This window comes from Sapajus apella, unplaced genomic scaffold (genome assembly GCF_009761245.1).
Source record: "Sapajus apella isolate SASKATOON/1434 unplaced genomic scaffold, GSC_monkey_1.0 scaffold35, whole genome shotgun sequence".
Classification (NCBI taxonomy): Eukaryota; Metazoa; Chordata; class Mammalia; order Primates; family Cebidae; genus Sapajus; species Sapajus apella.
In genome coordinates, this window is record NW_022436975.1 from 22472290 (window position 1) to 22490654 (window position 18365).

An 18365-nucleotide genomic window follows, 5' to 3' on the forward strand; every position below is an offset into this window, starting at 1 on the left:
TCTGATGCATTTGGATAAGAACAGTTTATTGAAGTTTATGGCCTCTCCCCAACGTGTGTTCTTGGTGGCTTTGTCAAAAATCGGTTGGCTACAAATATGTGGATTAATTTCTAGGTTCTATATTCTGTTTCCTTAGAATGTGTCTTATTTTATATTAATGCTATGCTGTTTTGGTTACTATAACCTTGTAATGTAATTTGAAGGCAGGTAATGTGATACCCCCAGCTTTGTTCTTTTTGTTCCACATTGCTTTGGCTATTGAGTCTCTTTTATTGGTTCTATTAAAATTTGAGGATTGTTTTTCCCATTTCTGTGAAAAATGTCATTGGTATTTTGATAGGAATTGAATTTGTAGATTGCTTTGGGTAGTATGATCATTTTAACAATATGAATTCTTCCAATCCATGAGTATGGGATATCCGTCAATTTGTTTGTGTCATCTTGAATTTTTTTTTTTATTAGTGCTTTATGGTTTTCCTTGTACAAGTCTTTCACCTACTTGAATAACTTTATTCCTATTGTTTCATTGTTCTTATTATAACTGGGATTGCCTTCTTAATTTCTTTTTCACCTAGTTTGTTATTGTTGTATGAAAATACTACTGATTTTTGTATGCTGCAACTTTACTAAATTTGTTTATTGATCTAAGCACTTTTTTGGTGGAGTCTTTAGGTTTTTATACAAATAAGATCACAGTATCTGCATATAAGGCTAACTTGATTTCATCTTTTCTAATTCTGATGCCTTTAATTCTTCCTTTGCCTGGTTTCTCTGGCTAGGATGTACAGTACTATGTTGAATATGAGTGATGAAAGTGGGCATCCTTGTCTCATTCCAGTTCATAGAGGAAAGGCTTTCTGCTTTTCCTCACTCAGTATGATATTTGCTGTGGGTTTTGTCATGTATGGCCTTTATTATGTTGAGGTACATTTCTTCTGTGTTTTGTTTGTTGGGTTTTCATTATAATGGTTAAATTTTGTTAAATGCTTTTTCTGATCAGTTGCGATAATGATATAATTTTTGTTCTTCATTCAGTTGATGTGAGGTATCATTGATCAATTGGCATATATTGAACTATCCTTGTATTCCTGGAATAAAACCCACTTGATTATGATGTGTCAGCTTTTTGATGTGCTCTCAGTTATGGTGTGCTAGTATTTTGTCAAGGATTTTTGTGTCCATGTTTATAAGGGATATTAACCTGTAGTTTTCTTTTTTTCCTTGTGTACTTGTCTCACTTTGGTATTAGGGTAATACTGGCCTTATAGGATGAGCTAGAGAGAATTCCCTCCTCTTCAATTTTTTAGAATAATTTGAGGATAATTGGTATAGTATTTTTTTTATAACTTTTGTAGAATTCAACAGTGAAACAAAGTAGTCCTCTGGGATGTACTATTTTCAGAGATTTTTATAATTGATTCAGTTTTGCTACTCAATATTGATTTGTTTGGGTTTTCTATTTCTTCCTGATTCAGCATTGGTACATTGAATGTGTCCAAAAATTTATCCATTTCATCTAGGTTCTAGTTTTCATGGCATATTGTTGTTTATAGTAGTCTCTAATGATCTTTTGTATTTCTGTGGTATCAGTTGTAATGTCTCTTTTTCATTCCTGATTTTATTTAGGTTTTCTCCTGTTTTTTTTTAATTAGTCTAGCTAGTGATATATTGAATTTGTTTATCTTTTCAAAAATAACTTTTCATTTTATTGATTCCTTGTAATTTTTGGAAGTATGTATTTTTAGTTCTCCTCTGATCTTTATTATTTCTTTCCTTCTAATTTTAGGTTTGATTTGTCTTTGCTTTTCTAGTTTATTGAGCCACACTGTTAGACTGGTTACTGGAAATGTTTTTAGTTTTCGATGTATACATTTATTGTTATAAACTTTTCTGTTAGCACTGCTTTTGCTGATTGGATAGGTTTTTATTTGTTGTTACAATTTTAATTTGTTTCAAGTTTTTTGATGTCTTCTTAATCTCTTCATTGACCCAGTGATTGTTAAGGAGCATATTGTTTAATTTCTATGTATTAGTATGCTTTCCAAAGTTTCTTTTGTATTGATGTCTAGTTTCATTCCTTTGTGATCTAAGAAGGTGGTTGATATATTTCAACTAAAAAAATTGTTGAGACTGGTTTTGTGTCTAAACACATGCTCTATCTTGGAGAATGATCTATTTCCTGAGGACAAGAACGTGTATTTTGTTGTTGGATAAAATGTTTTTGTAAATTTCTGTTAGATTTGTTTGGTGGTGTAAAGTGCAGTTTAAGTGCAATGTTTCTGTGTTGATTTTCTGTGTAGATGGTCTATTTAATGCTGAACTGGGGTGTTAAGTTGCCCAACTATTTTGTTGGAGTCTATCTTTCCTTTTAGGCCTAATAATATTTATATATTTAATTGCTTCAGTGTTGAGTACATATACACTTTGAATTGTTATATCTTTCTGCTAAACTGATCCCTTATTCTTATATATTTACCTTCTTTGTCTTATTTAACTGTTTTTGACTTAAATTCTGTTTTATGTGATATAAGTATAGCTACTCTTACTCACCTTTTGTTTCCATTTGTATGGAATATCTTATCTCATTCCTTTCCTTTTGGTCTATGTAGGTCTTTACAAGTGAGATGAGTTTGTTGTAGGCAGCAAATAGTTGGGTCATTAAAAAAACCCACTCAAAAAGTCTATTTATCTTCTTTTAATGGTCAGTACAGATGTAATTTTAGTTTTTTTAAAAATATTTTTTATTTGTAGTTGCTTGAATCCAGGTATATGGAACCTACAGATAGCAGGGCTGAGTATAAATAATATACGCTTTAGGATCCAAACCAGAAAGAAACAGTGTAGAAAAACACGGAGCTACCTCATTCATGAATACAGATGTTAAAATCCCAGCATTAGTACATATCCAAATGTATAATTTAATAAGCATAAGTAAAAAACTAACTCAGAAATTTTACATAACGTGATATAATTTTTGAAGGCTCAAAACACAAAAGTAAACAACGTTTTTCTTGGAAATGGATGCATTCATTCATGAAAACATTAGAATTATGGATACCTCTTTGAGGAAGGGAAAGAAATGCAGTCTTTGAGGGAACATGGCACAGATTCTTTTCTTAGCACTATTCTCTGTCTTAAGCTGAATGTGACTATTTGAAATTATTTTTTGTAGCATCAAATAATTTTAGAGTTGGAAAGGACCTTTGAAATAAACAAGCCTGTTTTTAAAATTTCACTCATGAATAAACCAGACTCAGAATTTCTAAACTCCTTACATATGGTTGTATAAACCCATTCAAGCCTATATATTTTTTAACTTTTACTTTAATTTAAGGGGTGCATATGCAGGTTTGTTACTTTGGTAATATGATTTGCCTGTTAGTCCCCACCCAGATCTCATGTCAAATTATAATCTCCTTGTGTTGAAGGAAGGTCCTGATGGGAAGTGATTGAATCATGGAGCAGACTCCCCCCTGGCTGTTCTTGTGATAAAGTTCTCATGAGATCTGGTTGTTTGAAAGTGTCTAGCACTCCCCCCTTCTCTCTTTCTTCCTTCTGCTCCCACCATGCAAGTTGTGTGGGCTTTCTCTTCCTCTTCTGCCATAATTGTAAGTTTCTTGAGGCCTCCCCAGCCATGCCTCCTGTATAGCCCTCAAAACTATGAGTCAATTAAACCTCTTTTATTTATGATTTAGCCAGTCTCAGGTAGCTCTTTATAGTAGTGTGAGAATGGCCTAATAAAATTGCTAAACTCATGTCATGGGGGTTTGTTTTACAGATTATTTTGTCACTCAGGTATTAAGCCTAGTATCCATGACTTATTTCATCTGATTCTCTCCCTTATTCCACCCTCCATCCTCTGGCCCCCATATCTGTTCTTCAACTGTACATGTTTGTGTGTTCTCATTATGTAGCTCCCGCTTATAAGTGAGAATATGCAGTGTCTGGTTTTCTATACCTGCATTAGTTTGCTAAGGATAATGGCCTACTGCTCCATCCATGTTCCTGCAAAGGACACAATCTTATTCTTTTTTATAGCTGCATAGTATTCTATGGTGTATATGTACCACATTTTCTTTATCTGGTCTATTGTTGTTGGGCATCTAGGTTGACTCCATGCCTTTGCTGTTGTAAACAGTGCTGCAATAAGCACACATACATGTATTTTTATGATATAACAATTTATATTCCTTTGGGTATGTACCCAGCAACAGGATTGCTGGCTCAAATAGTAGTTCTGTGTTTAGGTCTTTGAGATAAGCCATGTTAACTGAGGTGAGATGATATCTTATTGTAGTTTCGATTTTCATTTCTCTGTTGATCAATGATGTTGAACACATTTTCATATGCCTGTTTGCTATTAGTGAGCCTTCTTTTGAGAAATGCTTATTCAAACCTTTTGCCCATTTTTTGATCAGATTATTAGGTTTTATCCTATAGAGTTATATGAGCTCCTTATATATTCTGGTTATTAATCACTTATCAGATGGGTAGTTTGCAAATATTTTCTCTTATTCTGTAAGTTGTCTCTTTATTTCATTGATGGTATCTTTTGCTATGTGAAGTTTTTAACTTGATGTAACCCAATTTTTCCATTTTTGCTTTGGTTGCCTGTACTTGTGGGGTATTGTTCAAGAAATGTTTGCCCAGATCAATGTTCTAAAGATTTTCCCTAATGTTTTCTTGTAGTAACTTCATAAGTTGAGGTCTTAGATTTAAATATTTAATCCATTATTATTTCTTTTCCTTAAATTATTTCAATAGTTTTTGCGGTACATATGGTTTTGGTTACATGGATAAGTTCTTTAGTGGTCATTTCTGAGATTTTTTGTTCACCTGTCGCCCAAGCAATGTATACTGTACCCAATATGTAGTTGTTTATCCCTCACCCCTGCCACCATTCCCCCAAGCCTCAAAGTCCATTATTTTATTCTTATGTCTTTACATCCTCATAGCTTAGCTCCCACTTATAAGTGAGAACATTCAATTTTTGATTTTCCATTCTTGAGGTACTTCACTTAGAGCAATGGCTTCCAGTTCATGATTGTTTTTTAATATATATATGGTGAGAGATAGGAGTCTAGTTTCATTATTCTGCATATGAATATCCAGGTTTCCCAGCACAATTCGTTGAAGAGACTGTCTTTTCCACAATGTATGTTCTTGGCACTTTCATTGAAAATGAGTTTGTTGTAGGTATGTGTATTTGTTTCTGGGTTCTCTATGCCAGTGCCATGCTGTTTGGGTTACTATAGCTCTGTAGTATAATTTGAAGTCAGGTAATCTGATTCCTTCAGTTTTGTTCTTTTTGCTGAGGATAGTTTTTGTTATTCTGAGTCTTTTGGGGTTCTGTATAAATTTCAGTATTTTGTTTTATTTCTGTGAAAAATATTATTGGTGTTTTGATAAAGATTATGTAGAATATCAAATTGCTTTGGATTGCTTTGGGTAATATGGATATTTTAACAATGTTGATTTTTTCAATCCATGAGAATGAAATATTTTCCACTTTTTGGTCTCTTCAATTTCCTTCATAAGCATTTTATAGTTTTCATTATGGAGGTTTTACACTTCTTTTGTTTATTCCTAGATATTTAATTTTATGTGTGTTATTCTAATGGTATTACTTTTTTATTTCTTTCTCACATTGTTCGTGGTTGTCATATAGAAATGCTACTGATTTTTGTGTGTTGATTTTGTATGCTGTAACTTTACTGAATTTGTTTATCTGTTCTAATAGTTTTCTTGTGGAGTCTTTAGGTTTTTCCAAATATAAGATTATATCATCAGCAAACAAAGATAATTTGACTTCTTCCTCTATAATTTGGATCCCCTTTTATCTTTCTCTTGTTTGATTGCTCTAGCTAGGACTTTCAGTACTATGCTGAATAACAGTGGTGCTATCAGGCATCCTTGTCATGTTCCAGATCTTAGAGAAAAGGCCATCAATTTTCCCCCATTTAGCATGATACTAGCTGTGGTTCTGTCATATATGGCTTTTATTTTGTTGAGGTATGTTCTTTCTATACTCGTTTTTTGATTTTTATTTTATCATGAAAGAATATTGAATTTTATCAAAGGCTTTCTCAGCATCAATTGAAATGGCCACATGGTTTTTATTAACAACTCTGTTGATATGGTTTATCATGTTGATTAATTTGTATATTTTGGATCATCCATGCATCCCAGCAATAAATCCTACTTGGTTATGGTGAATGATCTTTTTAATGTATTGTTGAATTTGGTTTGCTAGTATTTTGTCAAGGATTTTTGTATCAATAGTCATCAGAGATATTGGCCTGTAATTTTTTTTAATGTGTCTTTGTCTGGGTTTGGTGTCACGGTGATACTGGCCTCATAGAAAAAGTTTGGAGGTGTTCGTTTTTCCTCTATTTTTTGGAATAGTTTGAGTAGAATTCATATTAGTTCTTCTTTAAATACTTGGTAGAATTTAGCAGCAAAGCCATTAGGTTTCAGGCTTTTCTTTACTAAGAGAATTTTTATTATAATTTTGATTTCATTACTTGTTATTGGTCTGTTTAGATTTTGGATTTCTTCCTGGTTCTGTCTTGGTAAGGTGTATGTATCTAGGAATTTGTCCATTTCTTTTAGATGTTCCAATTTATTGCATATAGTTAGTTACTCATAGTAGCCACTAATTATCCTTTGAATTTCTGCAGTATCAGTTGTAATGTCTCCTTTTTCACTTCTTATTTTATTTATTTGGACCTTCTCTTTTTTTCTTAGTTTGGCTAAAGGTTTGTCAATTTTGTTTAACTTTTCAAAAAGCCAACTTTTTGTTTCATCAATCTTTTGTATTGCTTTTTACGTTTCAATTTTGTTTGTCTATGTTCCATTCTTGATTATTTCTTTTCTTCTACTAATTTTGCGTTTGGTTTGCTTTTATTTTTCTAGTTCTTTAAGGTGCACTATTAAATTTTTTATTTGAAGTTTTTTCTCTTCTTTGATGTAGGCACTTATAGCTATAAATTTTCCTTTGAGTACTACATTTTTGCTGTATCCCATAGGTTTTGGTATGTTTTCCATTTTCATTTGTTTAAAAAAATTTTTTTAATTTTCTTAACTTCTTCATTGACCCACTGGTCATTCACAAACATATTGTTTAATTTCCCTAAAAGTTTGTATAGTTTCCAAAATTCTTCTTTTTTTTAATTTCTAATTTATTCAATTGTGGTCAGAAAAGATGCTTGATATTATTCTATTTTTTTGAAAACTTTAAGACTTATTTTGTCACCTAACATATGGTACATACTTGAGAATAATCCCTGTGCTGAGGAAAATAATATGTATTCTGAGGCCCTTGGATTAAATGATCTGTAAATATCAGTTAGATCCATTTGGTCTGTAGTGCAGATTAAGTTTGATGTTTCTTTGTTGATTTTTTGTCAGAAAGATCTGTCCAATAATGAAAGTAGGGTGCTCAAGTCTCCAGCTATTATTGTATTGGAGCCTGTCTCTCTCTTTAGCTCTAATAATATTTTCTCCATTTATCTGGGTGCTCCATTGTTGGGTGCATATATATTTATAATTGTTATATCCTCTTGTTGCATTAATACCTTTGTCATTATATAGTGACATTCTTTGTCTCTTCTTATAGTTTTCGTCTTGAAATTTATTTTGTCTGATATAAGAATAATGACTTCAGCTTTTCTTTTCATTGTCATTGAATATCTTTTTCTATCCCTTTATTGTCAGTCTATGAGTGTTTTAACAGGTAAACTGTGTTTCTTCTAGGCAACAGAAAAGCAGGTCAATAGGTGTTGTTTTTTAAAATCCATTCAGCCAGTCTATATCTTTTGATTACAAAGTTTAGTCCATTTACAGTCAATGTTATTATTGATGAGTAAAGACTTACTCATGACATTTTATTTGTTTTCTGGTTGTTTTGTGGTCCTCTCTTCCTTGTTACTTTCTTTTCCATTTTCCTCTAGTAATGGTGACTGTCTCTAATGACATGGTTTATGTTCTTGCTGTTTATTTTTTGTATGTTCGTGTATGTTTTTTAGTTTTAGGTTACCATGAAACTTGCAAATAGTTTCTTATAACTCATTATTTTAACCTGATAACAACTTAACACAATTTGCTTTAAAGAAACAAGCAAAAAGAAAACTAATAAAAACTCTATGCATTAACCTTGTCCCCCCACTTTTTAACTTTTTTTGTTTCTATTTATATCTTATTATATTAGTCAGTTCTCATGCTGCTGATAAAGACATACCTGACACTTGGTAATTTATAAAGAAAAAGAGGTTTAATTGACTCACAGTTTCACGAGGCTGGGGAGGCCTCACAATCATGGCAGAAGATGAAAGACACATCTACAGCAACAGACAAGAGAGAAAATGAGAGTCAAGTAAAAGGGGGTCTCCGCTTATAAAATCATCAGTTCTCGTGAGACTTATTTACTGCCATGAGAACACTATGGAAGAAACTGCCATCATGATCCAATCATCTTTTACCTGGTCCCTCCCACAACACATAGTAATTATGGGAGCTACAATTCAGATGAGATTTAGATAGAGACACAGCCGAACTATATCAAATATGTCTGGAAAAGCCATAGTTATTATTTTTGATTGGTTCATTGTTTAGTCTTTCTACTTTGGATAGAAGTAGTTTAAACACCATAGTTACAGTGTTATATATTGTGTTTTTCTGTGTACATACTATTACCAGTGGGTTTTGTACTTTCAGATGATTATGATTATTTATATAGCTCATTAATGTCCTTTTCTTTTTTGTTGAAGTATTTCCTTTAGCATTTCTTGTAATACAGGTCTGGTATTACTGAAATCCCTCAGGTGTTTTTTTTTTTTTTTTTTTGGTCTGGGAAAGTATTTGTTCTTTATGTTTAAAGAATAGTTTAACTAAATTATTTCATACCACTCTCTCCTGGCCTATAAGGTTGAAAAGTCTGCTTCCAGATGCATTGCAGTTCCATTTTATGTTATTTGTTTCTTTTATCTTGCTGAGGAAAGGATCCTTTCTTTATCCTTATCCTTTGGGAGTTTTAATATTCAATGACTGAGGTAGTCTCCTTTATGTTAAATCTGCTTGATGTTCTATAAGCTTCTTGTACTTGGATATTAATATTGTTTTTAGGCTTAGATAGTTCTCTGTTATTATCCCTTTGATTAAACTTATTACCCCTATCTTTTTTTTTACCTTCTCTTTAAGGCCAGTAACTCTTACATTTGCCCTTTTGAGGCTATTTTCTAAATCCTGTAGACATGGTTTATTAAAAAATTTTTTTTTTCTCTGACTCCATTTTTTCAAATAGCCTGTCTTCAAGCTTACTAATTCTTTCTTCTACTTGATCAATTCTGCTATTAAAAGACTTTGATGCATTCTTCAGTATGCCCATTGCATTTTTCAGCTCTACAATTTCTGCTTGGTTCTTTTTAATTATTTCAATCTGTTTGTTAAATTCATCTGATAGAATTCTCAATTCCTTCTCTGAGTTATCTTGAATTTCTTTGAGTTTCCTTAGTACAGCTATTCTGAATTCTCTCTCTATAAGCTCACATATCATATCTCTTTTTCTCCTGGATTGGTCCCCGGTGCCTTATTTAGTTCATTTGGTGAGGTCATTTTTCCTTGATGGTGTTGGTGCTGGTAGATGTTTTTCAGTGTCTGGACATTGAAGGGTTAGGTATTTATTGTAGTCTTCACTGTCTGGGCTTATTTGTAGCTGGCCTTCTTGGGGAAGCTTTCCAGATATTTGAAAAGACTTGAGTTTTCTGATCCAAGCTGTTTCTGCTTTAGGGGCACTCCAAGCTCAGCAGCACTGTGGTTCTCACAGACTCATAGAGGTAATACCTTGGTGGTCTTTGACAAGATATGAGAGAATTCTCTGGATTACCAGACAGAGAACCTTGTTCTCTTCCATTACTTTCTCCAAAACATACAGAGTCTCTCTTTTTTACGACATCTAAAGCTGGGGATGGTGTGATACAAGCACCCTTGAGGCCACCACCATTATTATGACTTTGCTGGGTCAAACCTGAAGTCAGCACAGTGCTGAGTCTCACCCAAAGCCTGCTATAATCACTCCCTGGCTATTCCCTATGTTTGCTCCAGTCCTGGGACTCTACAATCAACAGGTGTTAAAGCCAGCCAGGCCTGTGTCCTTCCCTTTAGGGTGGCAAGGTCCCCCAAACCCCAGGTAGGTCCAGAAGGGTCATCCAGGAGTCAGAGACTAGAATCAGAAAACTTAGAAGTCTACCTTGTTTTCTATTGAATTGTGGCTGAGCTGGCACTCAAACCACAAGGCAGTCCTTCCTATTCTTCCTTCCTCTTTCCAAAAGCAGAAGAGCCTCACCCCATAGCCATTGCTATACCAGGTTGTGAGGAGTACTGCAAGGCTACCGACAATGTTCAGTCAAGGTCTCATAAGTCATCTTGTGGTGAATACTGCTGGCCTGGGACTCACCCTTCAGAACAGTGGGCTCTCTTCTGGCTCAGGGTAGGTTTAGAAATGCTATCCAAGAGTCAAGTACTGGAATTAGAGACCCTAAGAGCCCACTTGGCTACCCCTTGTGGGCATGCTGGTACCTAAGGTGCAAGACAAAGTCCTTTTTACTTTTCCTTCTACTTTTCTCAAGCAGACAGAGTTTTGTCTCATAGCGACCACATCTGGTTATATATTGAGTCTCCCCTGAAGCCAGTGTCTCAGAGGTTCAATCAAGGCCCTCAAGGTATTACCTGGATGTTGCTTCTCTTTATTCAGGGCCAAAAGGCTCTTTAGTTAGCAGGTGATAAATGCTGCCGAGTGTATTCTTTCCTTTAAACAGCAATTTCTCTTCTGGCCCAGGGTATGTTTAGAAATGTTGTGTGGGAGCTAGGACATGGAACAGGGACCTCACAACTCCGACTGGTGCCCTATCCTGCTATGACTGAGCTAGCACCTTAAATGTAAAGTCTGCCCCACTATTCCATCTTCTCTCCTCAAGTGGAATGAAGGGGTCTCTTTTGGAGCCACGAGCTGTGCAGCTTGGGGTTAAGGGAGGGGTTATGCTAGTACTCCGTCGGCTGCCCCAGCTGTGGCATCAGTATGTCATGTGCCCCCACCCTCACCCAGCCCACTGTCTCTGGACCTAATTCAGCACTAGGACTCACCTATGAGTTGTGGTCCTTCCCACCTAGATTGTTTCAAGTTTATCTGGAGACAGAGAGCACTGTAGCCCTGTGTCATGAGGTTTGCAGGCACTCAAGTTCCCACTCTGGGATGGGGGAATCCCCTCTGGCTAGGGCTGGTTTAAATGCTGCCTCCTTGGGCAGGCAGCAGCTAAGTATGGTCAACTTTTCCTTTCTGCTGTAACAGGCGACACTGAATCCATTGCCTCACAATTCCTGCCTTCTCCCTCCCTTAGTGTGTAGACACTCTCCACGTCAGGCTACCAATGCTAGATGTAGAAGAGGGATAGTGACCATGATGCAGAACTTTTTTTACTATTATTTTTTAATCTCTTCAGTGTTTCTTTCAGAGATATGTAGTTACAACCAGGTACTATGAGTGTTTACCTGATTTTTGGTTCTTATGAAGGTTTTTTTTTTTTTCCTGTGTAGTTAGTTGTTAACTTGGTATCCTTGCTGAGGTGGTGGTGGGGGGATGTTTTCTATTCTGCCATCTTGTTTTACCCTTCCTCTCCTAAGTATTTTATTCTTTTTGTGGCAATTGTGCATAGGAGTGCATTCCTGATTTGGCTCTTTGTTTGATGGTCATTAGTTTATAGAAACGCCAGTAATTTTTCTACATTGATTTTGTATCCTGAGACTTTTGTGAAGCTGTTTATCAGTTTAAGTAAGTTTTAGGCCTAGACTATGGGGTCTTCTAAATATAGCCCTGCTCCAATATAGACCCTCCTACACCAAACCCTTTGGATTCCACATCTTCTGGTGTGCTACCCCTAACCACTTCTCTAAGCATCTCTCCCTGTCAACTCAAGTGTCCATGGTGGTCAAGGGGCCTTCTTCTGTCAGGATTTTATGGGAAGAGCAAATTTCTTCTTGCCAGTTTAACTCACCCATTTCCCTGGAATCAGGGGCCAATCTCTGTGCGTGGAAGTTCTGTGCAGGGTTCCCAGCTTCCTCCCTTTCAGCCCAGTTTCTGTGTCTTCCCTCCATTTTTCAGAGGCATTTGAACCACAGTGACTCCATCTTGAATAAGTACTGAGCAAAATAAGGCTGTGACCTACTGGGCTGTATTTTATGACATCAGGCAATCTTTGTTTTTGTTTTCTCTCCTGTCACCAGGCTGGAGTGCAGTGATGTGATCTCGGTTCACTGCAACCTCCACCTTCCAGGTTCAAGTAATTCTCCTGCCTCAGCCTCTTGAGTAGCTGAGATTACAGGCCCCCACCACCCTACCTGGCTAATTTTTGTACTTTTAGTAGAGATGGGGTTTCACCATCTTGGCCAGATTGTTCTCGAATTCCTGACCTCAGGTGATCTGCCTGCCGCGGCCTCCCAAATTGTTGGAGTTAGAGGCATGAGTCACTGTGCCTGGCCTGAGGTCAAGCTTTCTAAGTTGCAAGATGAGACAGGAAGTTGACACAAGGTGTAGGTCACAAAGACCTTGCTATTAAAAGGATGCAGTAAACAGGTTGGCTAAAACCCAAGAAAACCAAGATGGCTATGAAAGTGACATCTGGTAATCCTCACTGCTTATTATATGCTAATTATAATGCATTAGCATGCTAAAAGACATTCCCACTAGTGCCATGACAGTTTACAAATGCCATGGCAATGTCAGGAAGTTACACTATATGGTCTATGCAGTTGAGGGAAATGGTAAATGAGAGATTTCCAGTGGTTCACATTCCCACCATGGACTCCTGTAGTCCTACCCAAAAAGAGTCCCTAGACCTTTGCAGGTCCTGAGCCTAATACACGGAGCTGCCTGGAGCCTCAGACAGCACTACCCCAAAGAGGGAGCTCATGCTGGGTCCCACATTCCCTATCTAAGACCCAAGTAGCTGTAACACAGCAGTACCATTTTGAGATCCCAACTTCTACCAGATTGCATGTTGCCCTGGGATCCAACATTCCTTGCTTATCTGCGTACCTGGAGCCCCACTGACATTCCCCCATATCCTACTGGGACATGATGTGTAAATGCAATGTGATATATTAGATTGGATCCTGGAAAGGACTTCATTGGGAAAACTGATTAAATGTTTTGATACATGTATCATTGTTACGTAAAATGATAACCTTAGGAAAAGTTGAGTGAAGCATATACAGAAACTTACTGTATTGTCTTTGCAGCCCTTCTGTAAATCAAAAATTATTTCAAAATAAAAAGAAAGTTATGCTGTAAAGGATTCTTATATAATTCATGAGGCTATTTGACAGTTTTGATCTAGGCAATATATTTTTTTCAGTTCTCATATATGATTTATAAAACAAGAGGATTAAGTTAGTCTATTGCTTGTACCCATATTTTTGCTCTTTCTGTTGTTCCTTCTTTCCTAATGCTCCAAGATTTTTTCTTTTTTAAATGTTCTTTCTGTGGAAGAAATTTCATTAGCCAATCTTTATGGGTAGGTCTGCTAGTGATGAATTCATTTAGATTTCCGTTGAGAATATTTTTATTTACCTATTATTCCTGATGGATAGTTTAATTGGATATAGAATTTTCAGTTAATTGTTCTTTTAGTTAAGCACTTGAAAAATATTCTCTTAAATCTTCATGGTTTCAGGTCAGAAATTCGCCATCATTCAAATTAGTGTTCTTGTATAGGTAACAGTCTCTGGCTGTTTTCAAGATATTTTGCTTTCTTCAGTGTCCACAAGTTTAATTATGATATGTCTCAGTGTGGATTTCTCTGGATTTATACTGTTTAGTATTGCCCAGCTTCTTAAATCTATAGATTTGTATGTTTTGCAAGATTTGGGAAATGTTTGGCTATTATTTATTCAAATACTATTTTAGCCCAATTCTCTCTTTTCCTTCTGGAACTCCAATGATAATAATTTGGATTTTTAAAAAATTATCACTCAGGTCCGTGAGGTACTACTAAATTTTTAAAAATCAATTTTCTCTGTGCTGTTCAGATCAGGTGAAATCTATTGTCTGTTTTCAAGTTTACTGAGTCTTATCTATTATCTAGACTTTAATATTAAGCCATTAAAAGTTTTGTTTCTATGATTATATTTTTATTTCTATATTACCATTTGGTTCTTTCTTATAGCTTGTATTTGTTTGCTGACATTTTCCATTTTTTAATTTTTTTTGCAAGTGAAGATGATTGTTATAGAATTTTTATGATAGCTGCCTTAAAATCCTTGTCAAATAATTCTAGTATCTGATTCACCTTGGAGTTGGCAACAATCAATTGTCTTTTCTCATTTAAGTTGTAATTTTCTCTGTTCTTAATATGATGTGTTTTGTCAGACTACTATATCCTGGTCATCTTGTCTGTTATGTTAGAAAAACCTTGCTTCTATTTAAATATTTTATTTTAGCAGGCAATCATCTTGTTTAGGATAAGCACGCAGGTCTAGGTCTTCTTTTGTGGCTGTGAATCCAGTGGCAGTTTAATTTTCAAAGTACTTGTACTGTTCTTTTTGTCTGCCTGGCTTATCTGATTCTACTAGGGTTCCCATTGACCTCTGCTTGTGATGCCTGTGGGGATGAAAGGGGCTTCCCCAGATAAGGCCTTCAGGTGTCTCTCAGTAGGAAAGGGTGATATGAGATACCCATATACCCTTACTGGTTGCCAACCTCCCACCCCCAAGCTGCCCAGGTGTCTCTGGGGGTAAGGGGTAGATAGGAGAGTATTGGGCTTACAGGGACAAAGAGGCTTCCCAGGCTGGACCATTTGTGGCTTGCTCCCCCTGCCTGTCTAGTATATCAATCCATTCTCACACTACTATATAAAGAAATACCTCAGGCTGGATAATAGATAAAGCAAAGATGTTTAATTGGCCCATAATTCTGCAGACTGTATAGGAAGCATGGTGCTGTCATCTGCTCAGCTCCTGGGGAGGCCTCAGGAAGCTTACAATCATGGCAGAAGTTGAAGTGGGAGCAAGAACATCTTACATGGCTGGAGAAGGAACAAGAGAGAGAAAGGGTGGAAGCACTATGCACTTTTAAACAACCAGTTTTCATGAGAACTCATTCACTATCATGAGGATGGTACCAAGTGGATGCTGCTAAACCATTCATGAGAAACTGACCCCATGATCAAATTACCTCCCACCAGGCACCACCTCCAATATTGGGGATGACAATTTGATATGAGATTTGGTGGGGACACAGATCCAAACCATATCACCTGGTGTCTTGGAAAATAGAAGAATCTTCTCAGGACAGTGAGGACATAGAGGCTTCTTGAAGCATGCTGCTTGCTGTAGCTGGGTCTCTTTTGCTGGATCTGCTCATTGACCTCAGCATCTCAGAGGAAAAGGATAACTTTAGACCAGATCACAATGAAGTGTGCTTCCCCTGGTGGTTACTTTTGACAGGGTTTCCAATCAATATTCCTTGCAGAAAGTGTGTAGCTCATCTGAGGCTGTTAAAAGAAGTCCCATTTAACCTGAAGCAGAAATGAGTCTAGCTTACCTGACTGTCTTCTTTCGTTACATTGAGGGTCATGAATTGACGAGTCTAGCTTAAAGTAAGTGCTGAGTCAGCAAATTCCAGGAATAAGGAGAAAGAAGTGGGGGAGATATTTGGAGACAAGGGCCTTTCTAAAACTCCCTTTTCATTATATGCACAGGGCTATAAAGTGAGAGGTGTAGCTCCTGTTGGGTGGTGGGGATGCAAAATACTCAACTACTGTTCCCTCTGGTTCTGGGCTCCCAAGCCACCATGCCTTTGGCTTAACATCTTCCAGAGTTATCATTTGTTTGTATCATGCAGCACTTCTAGAAATTATAACTGTGCTTAACAGAGATGATCAGGGAAAAATGTATTTATGTCGTCTTGTCTGAACAAGAAGTCTTTTGTTTTGTAATGGATATAGTATGGCACTAATGTGTAAACTGTCTCATGTATCATGTTTTCTTTTAACTTTATTTATTTTTCTCTAACCAATATGTTACCTTTCCAGGTTTGTCTCAACAAATTCCAAGAATAAGGGCAAAGGGGTGAGGGAGGTATTTGGAGATGAGGGTCTTTCTGAAACTTTTTCTTCTTTGGATGCACAGGGCTATAAAGTGAGGAGTGTAGCAAAGAAAAATAAAAACAAAAACATTAAGGATCCATTTTATTAGAGAGAAGAGTTATGCCTTTAGGTCAGATGTTAATTGAAGAGGATCTATACATGTAAGTAATATAAATATCAGATAATTAAATACTAATTCTTCTTGAGCTCATAAAGACTTTTATAATTATGAATACAGGTGTGGCTGATATTCTGGGAACTCACCTCAAGTAAAATGATGAAACCATTCTGTGGAGAGCAAGGTCAAATAAAAGTGGAAGGTGTCAGGTTTCTACTTTAAAACTGATCAGCTTCTCCATGCTCCCTATTCATTACATGAAGATGACTCTGTATCTCTTCAAATACATCAAACTGTGCATAATTAGTTTTAGTATTTAGGGTATTTTTATAAATAAAGTGAGATATCAGCACAGTCAGCACTGAAGTTGAATTTTATAGCTATAATAACCATATCTCTATAATTATTTGGAAGATATTTCTGATTTTATGTAATGGTGTTATTTGCTATGATAGAATTTATCAATGTTACTCTTCATTTTTTAAACAAAGTAGATGTGGAACCTGCCTTCACATGTCTGGGGAAGAAATTCTCATCAAATTTGAGTTCTGTTTTTTGGCTTGGAAACTATGATAACTCTCACTTTAGTACTGGCAAGGAAATTAACGTGGATTAAGAGACAATACTGCCAAGGACAATTAAGTACTATGGTATTTTATGTTTTTATAGGGTAGTGTTATAGATTTATGATTGTCCAGCATCATTTCTTCTGTCTAATGTCAGCATGACTTTTCTTCTTTCCTCCTTCCTATTCTCCCTCCCTCTTTTTCTCTTTTACTTCTCTTTCTTCTTTCTTTCTTTCCTTCATTATAAGATTCCCCCATCTTCATCATGTGCAGTTTTTTACTGTGAGAACATTTTTAGGTAGGCACCTGCTTCACTCCATGGATACATATTTTCCTGCCCCCTGCACAGGGTGGAGCAGCACACACGGAAGGCAAGGCTGGGGATCTTTTATTGTAAGGTGGTATAATGACCACTTTTCCTGCTATGGCTCCCATTTTAGCACCCATGGTTCTTTAGTGTCACAAGCTTAGTGTTACAAGTTCTTCAAACACCATTCTAAGAGGCCTTAGCACCCATGGTTCTTTAGTGTCACAAGCTGTAGTGTCACAAGTTCTTCAAATACCATTCTAAGAGGCCTTTAATATGTTCTTCATAAAATAACCTTGGCTTCCTTTGGCCAGATATCTCTTGCTTACAACATAGTATGGTGGCTGATATGGTTTGCTTTTTAAAATTTAAATGATTTAGTCACTAATTGTATTAGTCCATTTCACGCAGTTGATAGAGACATAGCTTAGACTGGGAAGAAAAAGAGGTTTAATTGGACTTACGTTTCTACATGGCTGGGAGGCCTCAGAATCATGGCAGGAGGTGAAAGGCACTTGTTACATGGCGGTGGCAAGAGAAAATAAGGAAGAACCAAAAGTGGAAACCCTTGATAAACCCATCAGGTCTCATGAGACTTATTCACTATCACAAGAATAGCACGGGAAGGATTGTCCCCATAATTCAATTACATCCCCATGGGTCCCCTGTACAACACATGGGAATTCTGGGAGATACAATTCAAGTTGAGATTTGGGTAGGGACACAGCCAAATTATATCGTTCCACTCCTGGCCCCTCCAAATCTCACGTTCTCACATTTCAAAACCAATCATGCCAGCCCAACAGCTCCCCAGAGTCTTAACTTATTTCAGCATTAACCCAAAAGTCCACAGTGCAAAGTCTGATCTGAGACAAGGCAAGTAAGTCCCTTCTGCCTATAAGCCTGTAAAATAAAAAGCAAGCTAGTTACTTCCTAGAAACAATGATGGTATAGGTATTGAGTAAGTACTGCCATTCTAAATGTGAGAAATTGGACAAAACAGAGGGGTTACAGGGCCCATGCAAGTCTGAAATCCAGCAGGGCAGTCAAATCTTAAAGCTCCAAAATGATCTCCTTTGACTCCAGGTCTCACATTCAAGTCATGCTGATGCAAGAGGTGGACTCCCATGATCCTGGGCAGCTCTGCCTCTGAGGCTTTGCAGGGTACAGCCTTCCTCTTGGCTGCTTTCATGGGCTGGCGTTTAGTGTCTGTGGCCTTTCCAGGTGCACGGTGCAAG